Source organism: Rhea pennata, chromosome 2 (assembly GCF_028389875.1).
Source record: "Rhea pennata isolate bPtePen1 chromosome 2, bPtePen1.pri, whole genome shotgun sequence".
Lineage (NCBI taxonomy): Eukaryota > Metazoa > Chordata > Aves > Rheiformes > Rheidae > Rhea > Rhea pennata.
The window spans coordinates 138,111,560-138,132,564 of record NC_084664.1 but is presented as its reverse complement, the minus strand read 5'-3'; positions in this window follow the sequence as shown (position 1 = coordinate 138,132,564).

Sequence of the window (21,005 nt, the reverse complement as noted above, 5' to 3'; positions counted from 1 at the left end):
CAATTCATGGCTTTGAGCACTCTGTTAGATGCCCCCTCCCTTTTTTTTGTGGCATCCATTCTACTGTTTCCTTTTAATGTGATTGAGAAGGGGTTATTTTGTTAGTTTTAGCAGCTATTGCAAACATGCTACATATAACAGTTCTTAAATATGCAATAAGACCTTCAATGCTCTTTAAAGCCAGCTTCTGTTAAGATTGAGACTGGGGAGCACCAATCTGTCAAATTTAATATTATAAATATAGAATATTTTTTCCAATTTAGTCCTTACCTGAAAATAATAGTAATATAGAAGTTTAAACTGTAGAATCTCTAATCATGAATTGGAAGTACTTTGAAGAATTCATCTTAGATATACAAACATCGAAACTTCTAATTTATCAAAAAGGACAGCTTTGAGCACAGAAGTTGTATATAACACTTGATAATGACGTGCTTCTGAAGTCTACAGGAAAAAAATGCAAGACAATAGGCAGGCTCTGATTCAGCCTGTGGAAAATTCTATTTTGCTTTTCTTATCAATATTAATTTTACAGGTAAAACAGAGATTGAGATCAAGTGTTCAGTTGTTCTCAGGCTCTTTAGCTCATTCCCTCAGAGAAGGTAACAGCTGCTTATTGTGCTGACTGGATAAATAAAGTGTGTGAGCAAGTAGAAGGGTTTTTTTCGCTTTCTTGCCCAGTTCTTCCTCTGTGTAGACCTAAATTTGAATACTGACTTTATATTGTGTATGAAGATATACTCCTTAGCTCTGAGCTCATCTGTAGCTGTGAAATACTGCTCTGGAGTAAAAGGGGCATATAGAGAAATCTGTGGTTGTCAGATACTGAATTTTTTTTTCCTTGTTCATTGAAAAGCACTTAATCCTGAAATCCTTAGTCCTGAAGGTGCAGAAATTGTTTCTGCTCTTCATCAAATTTTTATTTATTTAAACTTACCGTGAACAAGTGCAGTATAAAGTTACGAAGAAAGTAAGCAACTGCTTTGCTGTGAACTGTTGGACTGTGATGAGTCTCTGCCTTGTTCTAGCAGTCCAGTATCTGCTAAAGCAGCACTAGATTCTTTTTACATGGGAAATGCTTGAGAATGGAAGCAAGAGGCAGCTAGCCCATAGAACAGATACTGAATATGGGAGTAGCAGTCACTGTGTTGAGAGGTAGGGCTGCTAGACATGAACCTTATGAAGGGGAAGAAAAGCACATGCCAAGTGTTATGCTCTGGAGAGGGATAACCCCACGCACCAGAACAGTCTGGGGCTGATTGGCTGGGAAGCAGCTTTGCTGAAAAAAGACCTTTGGCTACTCATAGAAAACAAGCTGACCGTGAGCCAGCAGTGTGCCCTTGTAGCAAAGGCCAACTCTGTACTAGGCTGTGTTAGTGAAAGTGTGACCAATGGGTCCAGGTCCACCATCCTTCCCCTGTATTCAGCACTTGTGCAGAGCTCAGGTGTGACTTCACAAGGCAGACACTGGCATACGGGAGTGAGTGCAGCAGAGGCCACCAACCTGGACAGGGAGCTGGAACACAGGGTGCCCAGGTAGAAGCTGGGAGAACTGGGTCTGTTCATACTAGAGGAGAGAAGGTTAAGGGCAGATGATACTGCTGTCTACAGCTCCCTGAGCCACTGATACAGAGAAGATGGAGCCAGAGACTGCTCAGAGGTGCACAGGGATGGGATAAGAGGTAGCGGATGCAAGATGGAATATGGAATGTTCTGATTAAGTGGAAGATTTTTATTATTATTATTATTGTTACCATGAACGTGGTAAAGTACTGGAAAAGGCTGCCCAGAGCAGTTGTGGACGCTCCCTCCTTAGAAGGGTTCATGGTTCAACTGGTCACATCACTGAGCAACTTGATCTAGTAAGACCTGCTTTGGGAGGGGGTTAGGGAGGATGATGACCTCCAGAGGTGCATTCCAGCTTAAATTATCCTATCATTCCACATTGATTTTATAGATAATAAAAGGAATGCTTTTTGACTGTCAAGAGGATATGTTGTAGTATGACCATGACACTGCATTACAGAAGTGTACAAAGATGTGTAAAATGAATTCAGAGTTGATATCTGAATGTAAGATCCTAGTAATAATCTGAATTCATGTGTACACAAAAATAATTGACAAAACAGCAAACAAATGATAACCAATGGATGATAATAAAATGTGTAATGCATTTAATTAGAGCCTTAATTTTTTTATTTGAAGGAGAGAGATGACTTGAAACACTAATCCATGGGATTTAGTACTTTTAGATCCTACTCGGTGGTTGCAACTCATGTTATGCTAGATTTTGGCTCTACTACTTCAGTAATTTGTGATGCCTCTATACTTGGGTTGTCTGTGTCTGAAATGGTAGACTCAGAATCCCTATTTGCAAGGAGAGGAAAATTATGAGTATTAAATATTAATGATGAATGGAATAGCATGGCCAGCTGAGGTCCCTGGCCTTTCTTAGTGCAAAGGGAGATACTTTGGGTACAGGGCATGGAGGGTAGTCTGGATTAGATTTAATATATAGGAAAAGGCTACAATAAAAACCCTCTCTTCTGTTTATACAATTTATTTTATTTCTGGAGTTCTTAAAAGAATTCTGGCCAACTGGAGCAGAAATTAAATTGTGTCAAAATGGAAATTTTTCTTTCAGTATGTAAGAAGCATGCCAAGTGGTTAAGGCAGAAGATGATTTGTGGAGGAAATGGAGATTATATATACTCTGGAATGTGAGGAGTATGGGAATTTTTGAAGTAACAAGTGAATTATGTCTTAATAGGAAAAGCGAGCATAACTGGAGTTCTACTATTTGAATGTCTGTAAATAGTCAAAATCTGAGAAGGGGAGAAATCTGCACAGTGGAAATATCTAAAGTAGCAATATATTAATATTTTATTAAATTTAACATAGATACCATTAGAAAACTGATAAAGCATAGTAAGGAGATTGTATTAGAAAATGATACCTGCAGTGAGTTCCTTCTGGGTTACCAGAACCGAGAAAACAAAGAGTGGAGAACTGGGCGGAAGAGAAAATCTGGTAGCTAGGAGCTGGGACAGTTGCCCAGACACAGGAAAGAGAGATTTTTTAAGAGATAATATTTATGAGCAAGAAGACATAGTAGGGCATGTGTACTTGCTTGCTATCTGTCAGTCTACTATGAGAGCTCACCAAAGGCATGAAACAGAGTGGGAGATTTTTAATGAACTTAGGGAAAACGAACCATAAATAGAAATTTGCTGGAACAAAGCAAATGTCATTCCTATCTTCAAGAAGGGCAAGGAGGAGGATCCAGGGAATTACAGGCCAGCCAGCTTCATCTCGGGGAAGGCAATGAAGCAGACAATCCTAAAAACCATTTCCAGTATCTTAAGGAGGTAGTAGTCAGCATGGATTTACAAAGGAGAAATTGTGCCTGACCAACCTGATAGCCTTTTATGATGAAGTGACGGCTCGGTGAATGAGGGGAGAGCAGTGGACGTTGTTTATCTTGACTTCAGCAAGGCCTTTGACAATGTTTCCTGTAACGTCCTCACAGACGAACTGAAGTATAGACTAGGTAAGTGGACAATGAGGTGGATTAAAACTGGGCTCGGACGGTTGTGAAATCCAGCTGGACGTGGACTTCAGAGGGACCTGGAAAGGCTGGAGAAATGGGCCAGAAGGAATCTCATGAAATTCAGTGAAGGGAAGTGCAAAGTCCTACATCTGAGGAGGAATAACCCTATGCACCAGTAAAGGCTGGGGGCTGACCTGCTGGAAAGCAGCTCTGCAGAGGAGGACCTGGGGTCCTGCTCAACACCAGGTTGACCATGAGTCAGCAAAATGCCCTGACAGCAAAGAAATCCAATGGCATCCCAGGCTGCATTAGGCAGGGTGTTGGCAGCAGGTCGAGGGAGGTGATCCTGCCCCTCTACTCTGCCCTGGTGAGGCCTCATCTGGAGCACTGAGTCCAGTCTCAGACTCCTCAGTATGATACATGGAGCTACTGCAGTGGGTCCAGCAAAGGGCTACAAAGATGATTAAATGTTTGGAGCATCAGACATACAAAGAGAGACTGAGAGCCGGGGCTGTTTAACCTAGAGAAGAGAAGACTGAGAGGGGATCTTATCAATGTGTATAAGTACCTGAGAGGAGGGAGTAAAGAAGACAGAGCCAGATTCTTCTCAGTGGTGCCCAGTGAAAGGACAAGAGGCAATGGGCATGAACTGAAATTCCATTTAAACATAAAAGAAAACTTTTTTATTCAAAACCTAACTGGACACAGCTGTGAGCAATTTGCTCTAGCTGACCCTGCCTGAGCAGGGAGCTTGGATGAGATGCTTTCCAGAGCACTGATCTCAATGACTCTGGTTCTGCGCACAGGCTGCTCAAGGGCAGAACAGAAGACACAGTGGGGAGGAAGCGCAAGATGGAAGGTGAGTCCAAGGAGAAAATGTAAAAGGATATGCAGCATCTTTGTGAGCTTTCAAGAGGAGGAAGAAGGGAAAGGAAATTCTGTGCAATATGGCTAAAACTCAAAGGCAGGGAGGAGAACGTCTTGTTCCCTTATGTATTATAAAGTCAAGAAGTAAGTGTAAAAAGAGATTTCAAATCTGGTAAGGACACCAGTTAATATAGGAGGGAATATGGTGATATGCTAAATGACTGATTTTTTTTGTGTTGAAGTTGATCTTTATCATTACTGTAGTTTTTTGGATGTTCTTGGGCAGAGGCCTGAGTGTGAGTGCTCTCCAGTATTCAAGGACTTGCTTCTGGGACTGGTTTTGTTTTTGGAAATACCATCTGACAAACATGGCAAACTAGTGGCAGACTATAGTGGTTTAACTCAGCTGGTTAGAGTGTGGTGCTAATAATGGCAAGATCATGGGTTCGATCCTGGTATAGGCCACTCGTTTAAGGGTTGGACTAGATGATCTTCAGAGGTCCCTTCCAACCTTACTGATTCTATGGTTCTGTAGTGACCAGTAAATTTGAAACTTGGTTTGTTTCTTTTTTTCCAATATAATAATATTTTGAGACACTCAACTTTAAACCTTTGTAAGTTTAATTTTCATAAAGATATTAATGATTCTGAAAGCTCTCTGAAAGATAAATGTGTCTATGTTCTGCTTAATTATTAAACATAGAAAACCACTGCCCACAATGACTCACTCCTGAGCAGAAGACTTTAGGAGGTGACTTCTAACCAGTTACCGTTGTCCACGCATTTGTTTATTTGGTAGAATTTGCTCTGGGGATGTTTGAATTCTGTTTGATCTCTTGTATCAATAAATGTCATGTTTGTCTTTCCTCTCCCTTAGATTTGATTCTTACACTGAATGACTTTAACATTTGCCAGCAGCTTAGTAATTGTCTCCAGCCAGACAGTATGTAGTTTATCTTATACTAACTTAAACATCTTTAAGGGCACAGTATGCGAGATGAGTCATGAACAAATGGTATCGCCCTTTATAAGGTGGGGGTGAGCCATGCCTGCGATGTTTTAGTGTTGCTTTGGTGTAAACACCTCCTACAACTCTTTGCTGCAAGAATTACTGGAAGAGTAAATCATGAACCCTCAGTCTCGCAAAGGTCAGGTTTCGGTAAATCACCAAGAGACAAATCTTGCATTTTGTTGGATCAGGGAAAATACAAGTACAATGTTTGAATTCCTGCCGGTGCAACTTCAGTGAATTTAATATAATTTCATTGAGGTTCAGTTGAGCCCACAAGCAGATTATGTTGATTCATACATACATACATACAGCCCTCAGGTGATGCTGTAGTGCTGTTCACAGCCACAATGAATCAAGTAGTTAAAACAGGCCATCCTGGAGATCAAAATGTCATGCTTTGCAAGACCTAATACCTGCTAAATATTGTTACCTTTGCTTAAGTGAAAGATCAGAGGGCTGGAGCACCTGCCCTGTGAGGAACGGCTGCGAGAGCTGGGCCTCTTCAGCCTGGGGAAGAGAAGACTCAGGGGGGATCTGATCAATGTGTAGAAGTACCTGAAGGGAGGGTGTCAAGGGGACAGGGACAAACTCTTTTCAGTTGTCCTGTGTGACAGGACAAGAGGCAAGGGGCAGAAATTGAAGCACAGGAAGTTCTGCCTGACCGTGAGGGGGAATTTCTTCCCTGTGAGAGTGATGGAGCACTGGAGCAGGTTGCCCAGAGAGGTTGTGGAGTCTCCTTCTCTGGAGATCTTCAAGGCCCACCTGGATGCAACCCTGTTTAATGTGCTCTAGGTGACCCTGCTGAGCAGGGAGGTTGGACTAGATGATCTCCAGAGGTCCCTTCCAACCTTGCTGATTCTATGATTATTGAAACACTGTATTTCCCTGAGACTTTTGGGCCAGAAAAAATGTGTATGATTTCTTTCTATGTAAAGCAAGAAGTTGCGCTTTGAGGAAACATGGTGTTGAAAGTTTCCTGCCTTTTCCAGCAGGAAAACAGGGAAGAGGCAAGTCTGTTTTGTCCCCTCTTCCCCCGAGCCGAGCCACGATACCCAGGAGACCTGCAGAGCAGCTTTTGGAGGAGCAGAGCTGCAGCCACCCGCAGCGGAGCGACAGGCACGCGGTATCTCCTGCGGGGCTGCCGGCGCTCCGAGGAGCTGCAGCTGGGCACCGGCTTTGGGCAGGCACGAAGAGCAGAGCATCGGCCAGAGCAAAGAGGAAAACTAGATGGGAAGCTAACTTAAATAGGAGTGGGCTTTAAACAGCAAATGCTGTTCAGCAGAACTGTACCTTTATGCTGAAGAGTTGCGAAAATAGAAGTGTGGGTGCGTATTTTTTGGCCAAACTATCGTTCTTCTAAAAAATTTGTATTTTTAGTTTTTGGCTTTTTCAGAACTTCTCCCGTCTGGCATTATGTTTCCCTGTTGCTCTTTCAGGAGTTCTTGAACGTTTTGACTAAGGAAACAATTTTCAGAAATGAAATGTTTCTTTTTCACCTCTAGAGAGCAATCTCGAGCTACTTCCAAAAAGCCGCCAGGGCAGAACTGGCCCCCAGCGCTTGAGAATGATTAAGGCTTGAACTACAGTATTTGATTTTTTTTAATGATTTCATCTCGTGCTCTTATAACATCAGGGAAATTTTTAATGCTGCATACAGTTGTTATTCTTTGCTTCTCCCTGCTCTCTGGAGAGGAGTATCTGTTGCTGTGCACAGACTCAAACTCTTACTGAAAAGCCTGAAAAGAAAATATTTACACATCTTCCCAGTGAAAGAGCGTTCTGATGGTTGAGAATTGCTGCCCGAAAATGTGTATTTCTAACTTCAGGCCCATCGTGGCACTTCAGTATTTTAAAGGTGGTTTCTTTGACTACACTGTTTACTATTTCAGTTGATTTTGCCAAAAAATAAATCAGGGGGGTTATTAGGAATCATGTTCTTTTTCATCAAAGCAAAAGTCTTCAACCTTCCAACTTCTGTACCTTCTCCTTTTTCAATACACAGCCCTGCTTCATGCCCAGAGCAACAACAGGAAAAACATGTAGAATTATCCTGAAGCTGAAGATTGCATTATAAAGTATTGTTGCAGGCCTTTAAACTTTTATATTCTTTTAAAATAGTTTCTTTTTTTTTTTTTTTTTTTTTTTGGTGTGTGAAAATATTCCTGTAGTTCCAGAAGTTTTGTTCCCAAGCTATTCAGTTTCCTTTTCCCCCAAAACTTAGATTTTTTTAAGTTAAATGTTTGAAATTTAGGTTCAAGGGCAGACTTACCCTTCCGTTAAGTGACTTGGCCATGACACCTTGTGAAGACTGTGGTTGGGATCCAAGCGAGTCCAGGATCTACAGCCCTTCGTCTCGTCTTGGGCAGAGCTTACAAAAAAGGGGGAGTGTGAGACACTAGTGAGCAAAGTATTTTCTGTTTAGCTTTACCTGTGAACAGGATGGAGAAAAAAACTCCAGGCAGGCAAAAAACATCCGTCTAGTACACATGGGACAATCTCACCCTGTAAGAACCTGTTTTGCACAGGGGAGCAGTCGGGAGCAGCAGCCCGGCCCTGGCTGCTCCCTCACCTTGTTCTAGTCGGCTGTAGCAGCTTTCAGGAGGTCACTGTAAGCCCCTCACCAAATCTCTTAGTCTCTGTCCTGCTTCTCCGACTGCATCACTGTAAAGTGAAACTACCCCCAGAATCCCAGTCACCCCTTGCAAAATCATGGATCAGAATTACCTGTACTGGTGTGAGCATTTCTCAGCTCAATTCAAGGCTAAGCTTTACCCCCAGCAAATGAGTGTCAAAGAATAGCATTTATAATTGCTTGAGAAATTACACTAGGTTAAGAAAAAGCCCTGTGAAATAGTAGGGAAATACTAGTGGCTTCATACTGTATAGCAAATCCAAAGCTATCTGCTCGCCAGTCAGTCATTGAGAAATCAGTATGAAAAGAATGCCTTGTAGAATTGCTTAGTAGACTGATATTAAGTACTCGTCAAGAACAGCTCATGTCTTACCATTCTTTAAAGGTATCTGAAGGAGGAAATTCTTTCCTTATGGGAAATGCAATCAAAATTAAATCTAATAAAGATCTAACTAATATTTCTTTAACACACAAATAACTTAGAATAACATCTCTATTACATAAATAGAACTTTTAAATTCAAAGGTAGGATGGGGAACAGCAGGGTAATGTGAGCATTTATATAAGTGGTATTATTTATCAGAATAGTAGATGAAAGTGAACATCATGAAAAGGTGCTAACACAGTTTAGATGACTATAATAGAAAATGCAGAAGAAACACAATCATAATTCCTCACAGAGTGACAAGCCTGTACTGCTATGGTATCTGGGAGACATTTTAGTACCAGTATGGAACCACAGGTCTCGTAAGCCTATCACTCAGATACTGGGATCACCGAGTCACCGAGACTGTTTATAACTGTTCAGCCAACCTAGAGACATGATAAAGCCTAAATTTAAAATTACTTCTCTGGACAATGAAGAATGTAGAGAAGTGCCTGTAAGTGCGTTTCTTTGAGCAATCTCCATCACCAATAGAAGGTGCTTTCAAGAAAGCCAAAGAGCTAATTTTCTTGCTGGTCTTGACCTGGACTTTTCAGCTTGTGGGAAGGATATGGCTTAAGACATCAAGCATCTTTTTTTCAGCTTTGGCAGATGAAACACTGCTTGACTTTTTTTGCTAAGTGAGTATGAAGCCAGCGAATCATCAAACATCCAAACACCCTCTGAAGATATGAAATGGTCCAAATGGAATATAAATTCTGCTTTTTTTTTTTTTTTTTTTAAGAAGCATTGAAAGAAGCATTAAAGCCATCTTTAAACACCAACAGACTTAGCTTTTTTTTTTTTTTTTTTTTTTTTTTTTTTTAAGGTGCTAAGCAGACATAGTTGCCATCAAGTTCAGCAGTCTGGGTGCAAACACTGATTAGTCCAAATGGCGATTTCCAATCCCCCCTTTCTGGGTGTTGCCAAGTGGGGTCAAACTCGGTGGCAGGTTTATAATCAAAGCATTTAGGAAGATTTAGTTCAACTGATACCAGAAATAATGAATTGAAATATGATATTTCTCTCTTGTCATTTTCCATAATATTTTTTTCTAAAGGTGTTTAGATTTAGAAAAAGTTTATTAAGATATTGTTTAGGTATAGCCTAAAAATAGCTTTAAATTATTTTTTAAAACTTCGAATTCTTTAAAGACAGTTTTAGATTCATTAAATTCTTTAGCGGATCTTCTGAAAAAGTGTAGCTTAAGAAAAGTAGAAAAGGTGTTTAAGTGAGAAAAGCTGTTGTAATAATAAAAATACTTTTTCATATAAATATACTTTTTCTTATGCAAGTATTTCAAACCTTGGAGCTTCAAAATTGGAAAAAATGAAAATGAACAGGTGAACATACTATCCCCACTGCAGTTAATGACAGTCTTGACACTTATTTCAATCAGGCTGGGACTATGTTCAACATGTTGAATCAAACTTACAATTTTTTTGCTACTCTGCTTTGCTGGAAAACAAATCAGCTGCCTCATTTAGGCCTTTGTAGCTCTCAGTAGTTCTTATGCAGCTGACCCCAAGGTATTCAGTAAGTGGAACCTGAACAATAATACAAAATCCATTCATGTTTAGAATAGCTACATAGGAAACTTTTTCTTCTTGAATAATTCCTAATAAAAAATTGTGAAAGTTGAGTTTTAAGGAAACAAAAAAGTCAATTTCACAAAAATTTTTAAAAGTAGGTCAGCTGCTTAACAATGCTGACCATAATTTTTTATATAATTAAGGAACTAACTATCTTGATTTAAGTAAATATTTGCAAATAATAATGCTAAAGTAATAAACTTTGAAAAGATTCTTTTTTGTTGTTGTCTGAGCTGTGTTGTGGAACAGTATCTAACATTTGTCCATAACATGGAAAAGGAACCTTTACCAAAATGAACCTCACAGAACAGCAGAGTCAGCGGCTGGAACATAGTTCAACCAAGAAGACAAGATGTGAGATTCAGCTCTGGACTGCAAAATTCATGTTCCAATTCTGAGCAATTCTAAGCTCTCAGTGTAGACAACTTAAGACCTAGGATTTGTTACGATTATGAAAACACCGCTGTCCAGTGGCATTTAAAAGGCCACAAGGTGTCTGAGGCATCCAGTTAGGACTGGTAGATCAGGCATAGGACCCATGGGAGACCCATGTCTTTCCCCGTCAGGGGTTGGAGACCAAGCAGGACACCCCACAGCACGTCAGATGGCTCTAGGTGCTTTGTTAATGCCACTGCCTTGGACCCCTCCTGGCCGGGCGGCTGAACTGCTCTCCAAGGTATTAATGAGATCTCCAAGGCTGTAACGGAGCATCAACATGTTTAGGTCTCTTAATCACAAGCGCTGTGTTTCTACACTCCAAAACCTACCGCCCCAAACTTTATTCCTCTGCACAGCGCTCTCTGCAAATCGCAGTCCTCTAGCACAACGCTGGGCTGCTTTAAGACGAAGCTTTGTTGTTGTTGTTGTTGTTGCTTTTTAACTGTTCTTGAAACTATCTGAATTTGTGCTCTCTTTCTCTACCATTACGATGACTCACATACAGAAAACAGAACAGCCACATTACCATCCTGTTGCGTGCGAAGCCCCCAGTAACCACCTCCAAACGCTGAACACACTGGTATTATGTCCATGACCAAACTGGGGTCCAAGGACGCAGAGGTGGGACCATTGCTTTGTACCCATTACAGATGGCAAAAACAAATTACAACAGATTCCATATCAACTCTCAATCCATAACCGCTCTGAGGCCAGCGGGATCAGGCACTTCTCTTTGCACAGACACAGGACAGTAAACTCATGGCCTGTGTGAGGGCTCCCGGGGCAGAGCAAAACCGCCAGTAAATAATCTGTGCCCTGCAGTGGTTGTCACTGGTGGCCCTTCCAGGGTTGTTCTGGTCTGCAGCACAGCATCTTCTGAAAACAGTGGCTGAGTAATCCCAAATTTCAGGGGATTCAGGCATGACTGCGTGAAATCTGCGTGCCGGTGACATCTGGAGAAGTACGAATTTTCACTGAAATAACTATTTAATCTGTGTCTCATCACTGCTCGCAGGGTAACCTCGTGACTATGGTTGAGATCAGAGTTTCTGTAACTACACTTGGATGATCACTCTTTTCTTCTGGCCTCTCTTCTTCATCCCTGTTTTTCTCTTTCCTCCATGCACCGAATAGAAACGTACTGATTGTATCTGAAATCACGCTTCTCTCGTTCTCTGATCTGGAATGGCACTAGCGATAACAGGGTTTCCGACGGGCTTCAGTAACAGACAGCTATACGACTGACTGAGATGAAACACTAGTATCATGATGATTAAAAATAGGCCTTGAAGCCTTCGCAGTTGTGACTAACACTGTGGGTCATACACAAATTTCTAATCCATTTCCTGGATGTCTGAGATTTTTTCACAGATGAATAATACTTACACACAGAGATACCAGCAGGTAATTTTACATGAACCTCTGATTTTTCTTTACCTGAAATTAAGAACTCCAGTGAGGACAGAACTGACTTTATTGACCTCCTCTTGTAGTTTTATTGATTTTAAGTCGGGCAGGATTCCTAACATTTTTGCACGAGAATCTTTGCTGCCAGAAATCGCAAGAGCTTAATTTCCTCTCTCCTTTAGGTCTGGGTCTGATCAGACTCTCCAGCCTGTCACGGTTTTCCTCATAGACTGGTTTAGTGACGAAGAAGATCAGAAAGAGGAGTAAATCGGAATTAACTTCTCTTAATCTGTAATCCTGGCTACTCTAAAGCAGAAGCGTACTAAAGAGCTCTTGCTAAATGAGCCGATCTCGTCAGCCGAGACGAGAGACTAGCACGGGGCCCAAGGGCGGTGGGGAAGGTGCATAACGAAGCGCCCGTGTCGCCGTGGGAGAATTTATTCCCCATAGTTCGTTCATGCTTTTGGTACATAGGTAACACGAAGCTCTTCCCTTCTAAACCCAGGTGTCAGCAGTACATATGGGTAATTCTTATGAGAGGGTCATTTTCCAAGCTGTCAAGCTTTTACATTAATCTTTGCATTCAAATTGTATTCATTCATGACTAGGCAAGCCTAACCTGCAGTCACAGAAAACTTGCCTGGAAAGACTGGAGGATGGATATAGGCTTTTAGCCCGTATGGGACCATTACGTGCAACAAAGACCATGACATTTCAACAAGTGACTTTTACAGCTGGCTCAAAGAGACTAGCTGAACTACTGCTTATTTACTGGTAACACATCTAGTCTTAAAAAGCCAAATAGCTTTACACTTCAGTAATCCATAGTCCTACTTAAATTATTCCAGTGCTGTCCTCACTGTTTAAAAAATAAAAATAACATTATGCTTAACTTTTAGTCTATTCTCTGGTAACCTAAATTGCTAGCCATTTGTTATTGGCTATATTCTAGTAAATCAAACTTTTCACATGTTGATATCAAATGTCATTTGTCGTTAAAATGACAAACAATGGATAGGAAAGAAAGCCTGAAATGAAAACCATAATACTCTAAAATCATAGATTCCTATGTAGATCCTAAAGTTTGCTCTTTCAGTGGAAAAAAGCAGTGTCATAATACTCTACACAGCAATTCAAAATACCTTTAAGTGAAACTGGTAATTGTTTAAACAGGAATTTTGGTGCTGCGTGTAAAAATGCAAAAGAAATTCAGCTCGTCATTCAACCATGCCACAGCATGAAAGTCATAAACTGTTGTTTTCAAACTTAGGATAATTGACTGCACTCACACAAAGTTACTCAGATTGAAAGAGGTTTTCAAAACCTAATCGATGCATAAAATGATGAGAAGCTCCTGTGTTGTCTTGTCTGCTGGCCAGTTACCACTACACTACACGGGTTAAGTAGCAAGGAATGGTAGCTAAGAAGGACATAAAGCAAGGCATGAAGTCAGAGCAGGAACACCTGTCTTTCACTTGCAAACAGTTCCTAAGAAAGATAAATCCTCACAACCTTTAAAATGATATATTGTTTTATGTGGATTGTAAGCCCTGATAAGCTATTTAAGAAGATAAAACTTCCTGACAATTAAAAACAGAGATGAACTTAGGTACTAGCAGGGGAAAATGATGCATGGAGATGGTCTAATAAAGAATCATGGAAAATCTTTGAAGAGCCAGATATTTAGTGCAATCCTGAAAATTTCAATACGCATGGCCTGGGATTAGATGAGTGAAGCTTCTTTTGGAGGGCCTTTCTTTAGATTTTGGCCTTCAGATTGAGCCAGACCTGAGAGCTTTCAATATCAGCTATTTGCACTGTAGAAAATAGATGAAGGCAAACTTGAACAGCCAGTGAGCTCTGGTGTCTGTGGAACGGGAAAGAGAGCTAAGAGCGAGCAGCTCCCGTGAAGCTCTGTGCTTCCTCCGTTCCACTAGATGCTGCTCAGGTGAGAGCACTCAGGTTATTCCAGCACCAGGTAGCTAAAATGATGGTAGCTACCATCATTGATTCTCACAGGGAGTTATTCAGTAGGAAAAAGCAGCCCAAATGCCTTAAGATGGTGGTTGCCTATGGCGATCTTTAGGGACAATTCTTGCCTTCTGCACTGAGATAGAAAATCTGTCAATATTTTCCCCAGTATGTTTTGAGAACTTCTGGTAGATACTTTTGGCTTTTATATGCTATCTTCTAGTGTGTGTACTAGCATGGCATCCCATACAATTTGTATATATTTACTTTGGCAACAGTGCAAAGGCTGGAATACCTCCATTTTACAGGTTTGAGAAATGAGGTGCAAAGTTAACACTCAAAATCTCCAGAGAGGTTTAGATTTCCAAATCTATCTGATTTTAATTTAAGTTAGGCCCAAATACTCAGAAGTATTTAAATGTTATCTGCTCACATTTCCACACCAAGTATGACAGAGCAGAGAACTACTGCAAAGGAAGTTTATAAGAAAATAAACTCCCTCAAATAAATGGAGAATGAATGGAGAATCCCTGAGAGGAGATCTTATCAATGTCTACAAATACCTTAAGGGGCAGGTGTCAAGAGGATGAGGGCAGACTCTTTCCAGTGGTGCCCAGTGACAGGACACGAGGTAACAGGCACAAACTGAACCACAGGAAGTTCCGCCTGAATATGAGGAAAAACTTCTTCACTGTGAGAGTGAGGGAGCGCTGGACCAGGTTGCCCAGAGAGGTGGTGGAGTCTCCTTCTCTGGAAATATTGAAGGCCCGCCTGGATGCCACCCTGTCTAACATGCTCTAGGTGACCCTGCTGAGCAGGGAGGTTGGACGAGACATCTCCAGAGGTCCCTTCCAACCTCAATGATTCTATGATTCTGCAAAATAAGAATTAAATTAATTATTTAATATCATTAGCAGGTCAAGATCAATAATAGTGCTTCTACAATGTTGAGATACTAGTGGTCACCATTAGACAATAACTAGCTCTGCTAAAATAGATATCCTTATTTTCCTGACATCAGGGTCCCAAAACAAGCTGACATTCCATTGCAGTTTCCTTCACTAGAGGTGTTATAAGCACTAGCAAATGTAAACTGGGACAGATAACATAGTTACTGTGCCCAGCCATCTGTCTAGTTCTTCTCTTAGATTAAGTAGCCCTTAAATTACCATTTACAAATTAGTATATCAAGGTAAATTAAGATCAGCACCAGTTTATGTTAATATAGCAGGTGAGTCAACATTTTAATTTACCTCAGAATGGACTTGCTGTTAGTAGAGGAAAAAAAATCTTTAACCGAAGAGGAAAACCTCCTTCACAGGCAAAGGCCCAGGCGTTCAGCGAACGGGGCGAATACGACCCTTACACCACCGCGCTTCTGTACTACCCCTCACTGACAGGCAATTGCTTCCGTCAAACTAAGCCAAAACGGACGGTTCAGAGCCTCCAGCCCCGTACTGCTCCCGGTAGGAAATAATGTATACGTGCTGTCGTCATTCGGAGAGGGATTGGAAGGAAGAAATAAATAATCTGCTGAGGCAGGAATGGATAAAGGAGATATATTTTGAAACTGATGTAAATCCTTCTCAGTGACGTTCTGGTGAGTCACTTGGGTGGGTGGAAGTGATTCTACATAATAACGGTATCATCTGCTTTCTCCTCCTGCACTGACACACAACAGCAAACACAGGCACGGTACAGCAACCGGTGACTCAGATACTGTGTACCAAACTGAAATGGCTGAAACCTCAAAATATTTACAGTTGCATTTCGTATCTTTGTGTAGAAGGGAACTTGTAGCCAGCCCAGCTGTGCTGCTACTGCTTCTTCCCTGGGACTGACCCATCACAAACTCAGGTCAAGGCTTCCAGCGACTATTTGGAAGAAGCTGCTGTAAACTCAAAACAGTTTAAAAAGAATAAATGGGGGAAATGAACAGGAAGACAGGCTTTTTCATAATTAACATTTTAAAAGAATGAGATTAAATTCAGAATAATTGTACTGAGGAAAGATTTCAATCTCATCAAAAAAATTTTGGCAGAAGCACTAGAGTTGGAAGGAAGACATATACATCGGGAAAAGGGTTAGTTAAGGTTGTGCTAAAGCTCAGAAAGATTCTGACGTACTGAATGGGAATGACCTCTATGTGTTGTTTTAAAACATTTTAATAATTAAACTACAAAATACGATTTAAAAATTCAACATAATTACTTCTAATTAAGCTCTTTTATTTAATTCATTGATAACACAAATATAATCAAACCTTGCTGGTTTTCCACTCCTTATTTTCCATCTTCTTGGCACAGTAGAGAATGGAAACAAGTGTAAGAACAGTCAACGTCAACAGCAAATACTATATTTTGTCAGGTTTGGAGTTGACTGAATGAACCCTGTATGTGTAGAATTAAGAATTCCCCAATTCACATAGTTTTCCTAATGTAGTACCTAATTAGCAGAGTGTCTATCACTTACTCATTGTAATTAGTTTTCACTGATCTGTAGCTTTAGGCTGTCATAGCATCTAGTCTACAGCAAAATAAATGAATTACCCATAAACACTTAAAAACTAGCAGTACCTGTTTAACCTTGTATTATTGGCAAGTAAAAGAGTATGTCTGAAGGAAAAGGTCCAGGCTATTTTAATTAACATTTAGGGTATTAGGGACATAAAATTTCAGTCTCTGCCGAGACTAGAGGATACGAGAATACACCAGCCACCGCGCAGTGCTACTATTGCTTTTGCAGTTTGTGGTTTCCAGCAATGCTAGTTTGCACCGATACCAGCTTCCGCAGGCAGCGGTGATCTGCAGCGCTGCAGCGAGCTGTTCCCGGGCTGCCTCCTCTCCGGAGCCCCTGCGTGAGCCGCCTGAAGCCCCGCTCTGCACTACCCCTGCCGAGCCGGCGGCGATCACGCCTGATCTGCCGTACTCGGCTCCTCACCCAAGGATGAGCTCCTTACCTTACGCCCAAAATCCTTCTGCCTGCTACAGGATTATTTTACTCTCCTTGCTCAGAAAGCTGAGACGCTTGGCCATGTATAACTGGAAGGGTACAGTTCCGACCCTAAACCTCAAAACTTGCACGGCCTTCCCAAGGAAGCACGGGCTGTAATACGTGAAGGAAGGAGACTGGTCCATTCACAAGTACAGGTCAGAATTAAAGATCGTCTGTGGTTCAAAGAGATGGCTGAGAAATCTTGTAAGCTGTCCTTGCGGAAAGGTTAACTGACCGTGAAATTTCCGTGATATTTGGCTGCCTCGGGAAATTTCTGTGCTGCTGGGGGCAAAAGTACTCACAAGGAGGAATCTAGATAATTATTCCTTTGGGGGTTTAAATCCAATTTAAAACTAAATTGGCAGGCTCAGCTGTGGGAATTCAAATTCTTGCTCTCTGACTAACTTGAAGTTGGGACTTGGGGCTGAAAAACGTTCAGAGTGATTGTTAAGTCTGAAAAGAACTCAAGCAGTAGGTTAATGAACTTTTTTCCTGTTTATGAATTGTTTGGAGACATCTTACCAAACCTTCAGATGCAGCTATTACTGAATAGCAACTATAAATACAGAGTGAGCTGTGAATAATAAATGGAGATCTTTCCTGGTTTAAATGGTTATATAAGATAAATGCTATTGTTTCCTGGTTGAAAGAATGCAGACTTAATGCAGAGCAATATGGAAATTGTATGGTATGAGTCTGAAATAATTTTAGAGATACATTTGAGCAACCAAGGCAAAAAATCACATTTTACAAGTACTCATGACAGTAAGGATGAATACTTACTTGATCATTTACTTGAAGTAAGTACCTGTGGTTGTGAGGAAAGCTGACTCAAATATACTGTGTGACAGCTTCAGAGTTAAGCTTGGCTCCAGGCATATCACAAGCTTAGAGTGATGATGTCAAATAGATGTAACACAGCTAATTAATTTTATTTCTCCTCAGAGGTATAAAGCACCTGACGAGAAAGACCAAGTTTTGGAGTAGTGGTGCCCAGTTTCACAAATACAAAATAACATGCATAATATCTGGAAAATACTTACTGTACATGCAAAACATATAATTCTAAGCGATTCTGAATTCTTATATATGTGTGTTTTTGTAGGATGACTTGAGGCCAATTAAAAATGCGACCCAAATATTTTCTGAGTTAATTACAGAGAGAAGTAGGAGAAGTAGTAGTATTTCTTTGTTTCATTCTTTCTTTTCCTTTCTCACATCTCTTTCCAAGTCTAAGAAAAGAAAAAGATTTCTTAAAACTATAAAAAAAATCATTTTTGTAATGGTAGACACCTCTGTGCTCAACTCTTGAACAAGATGAAAAAAAGCTCGCGCTAATTCATTTGCCTGTCAGATCGAGATTAGAAAATCATACACAGCACTCAGCACAAGGCTCCCTATAGAAAGGTAGCAAATCTAGAAATAAATTTTCAGACAGAATCAGAATTCAGATCATTTAGTTCTAGAATCACAGCATTGCTGTACGACATGCGTGCAACTCCAAGACCGGCCTAGCACCACACACAGCAGGAAGGGAAAATCTGGCCTGTTTTTGGGCAAGCACCACCTCGGGTACCCGCTTTGTTTCTCATCTGCCCTCTATTCCTATGGAATACAGGCAATTTCCTTGTGCATCCCGTGCCCATCCTGTCCCTTTATTTCCTACTTCGATTTTTGAAGTTGGGGACAGTCATGGAAAACAGCACATACAGAACAGATGTTACTGTGTTACAAGGAGTAACATTTTTGCATGGAGTGTGTCCGGCAGCACAAAACCAGAACAGCTGAAATAAAGTGCAAACTCCACTAACAGGATTTACATGAGGTCATACTTGTGCTAATGATTAATAGAGAGAGATCACATTTTACTTCCCTAATAATCACCCGGCATGATGGGAACAGCACGACAATTTAAACGAGACAAAAAGACTCACTTTCTCAATCTCACTCCTGCCAGGCTGAAACACCCCAGGCACTGAAGTAAAAAAAGAAAAAAACAAGTTGTAAAGTGTTTCCCATCATGATTTCCGTAGATTGTAATTCTTCATTTACACATTGCCATCATCCTCTTCCTGCTCCATATTGATTGCTGTCCACCTAGCCTCACTGACAGACTAGTTCACATCTGATTACACTACTGGAACAGATGGTTTCATGCCAAGGATTAATTTGATTCTGGGTATTTTCTGTTTCCAAGGACAAATTTACTCTTTTCTGTCCTCTTTCTTCACTGAAAAAAATGTGACCAAATATTCCTTCTTAAAAGCAATGTCCTGAATATAACAAAATTATTGAAGAAATTTTGTTGCTGCTATTATTTCTTTTACTTTACATAATACAAAAAAAAATCCTAAATGCCCAAGACATAATCCTGTTTATCACTTTCTCAGTGCAAGGTTAAATGATCAAATTATTATTATTATTTTGTAGTGTTACATTGTTGTATTAAAGCTCCCACTTTTTTTCCTGCCAGCCAACATGCAAATGAAAATGCATTTAATTGGCATAGGGCGTTGTATTTTGTAGCGATAGCACAGCCCCATCGAGACAGCTGCTGCACATCTTGGAGCTGGCTCTCTCGTGCAGGAATCACCCAGAAGTGCACAGACACATGAAAATTCTGCGTTGTGCCCAGTGCACAAGCCTGTGAGAAATAATTTTCTTAATCAGAATGGATTTTGACACAAAGGCACCCTGGACTGATTGGGCTCCTTTAACAAAAGAATGCAACAAATTTGAAAGTTGATGCTGAGAATTTCTGCAAAACAGCTACCTTTACAGAGTTCAGTGAAAATAATGTGGTTTGACTTAATAGTTTAAGAATCTACTTTACATTTACAGTCTAAATCCTCTCCACTGGTGATAATAATACTAAAAAAAAAAAAAAAAAAAAAAAAAAAAAAAAAAAAAGATAACCCTGTCATTGTTTTCTTGCCAGCAGCTTTTCAGGAGTTTTAAAATGGCGTTGGAAAAAAATGTGTTAGAGGACGTAATCTCTGCAAGTACAGACAGAACTAAATCTAAGTGACATGAAAGTACATGTGGAATAACAGGATCCTGTAACAGACTTTCCAATTTTTAGGTTAATATAAAACAAAGTAAAAAGACTTCCCCAGAGGTTCTGTTCCAGAATGCACATTGCTTTGTATTGTCTAGGAAGCTGCTTCACATGATTACAATGTGAGACATCAACTATACTGCTCAAGTTCTCATTTGGAGACTCAAGCATGTCTTGCAGTTATTGCTAGGACATGCAATGCCCACTTAGGGCATATAAAATTCACGAAGCAGGAAGTGTGTTAGATATATTTGCTTTCAGATACCACCATTTTCCATTTCTCTGGAGACTATCTGCTGCTGGGGCAGCCTGATTAAAGTAAAATCTCTGTTGGAACTCCCTTTTAAATGTCTTATTAATACATAAACATGTTATCACAGTAATGAAAAAGTAGCTGCTTCCCGTCAGATAGCTGCCTCGTTGATGCTCAGACCAAGCACCCTCGGTAACACAAGTATGTGGGCTATAAATGTCAGCAGCAGCACCACGTTGTGAGGGATCTCTGTAGGAAAGTAAGATCGCTGTGAGTCAGTATTCGGCTGAGAAGCCGCTTGCAAACATCCAAACAGTCAGCTGCTTCCAGAAGTGCAATGGGTGATTCAGCAGCACTGGGAATGCTCTTCAACGCGAGTCACTCCTGAACCAGAAAGCGCTAGCGGATGGGCTGCAAAACTTAAGATCTGCTAAACAACTTTAACTGATTAAAGGTCTTATACCACCTGTTAGAAACAGGAGCTTTCAGCCCCGAAGACTTTCTGCCTCCAGCTCTAATAACATATAATCAGAATTTGAGTTTTCACGGCATATACTTTTTTTAGCTGAACAGCTGTGTGACACAACTACGTGAAGCGCAGCACACGACTTCCGCAGCATCCTGCAAGTTATTTTAGGTGAAAAGGTCGCACTTGTTACTCTGCCACAGAATAATTATAGCACAGAAACACCTGCTTGGGATAAAGTCGCCCTCTCTTATTATACGATCCTACAGCACCTCGTGCTGTGGGGCTTAATCCATCCCTGACCAGAGGTCCCGGGAAGCAGCTTTGTGCAATACAAACGC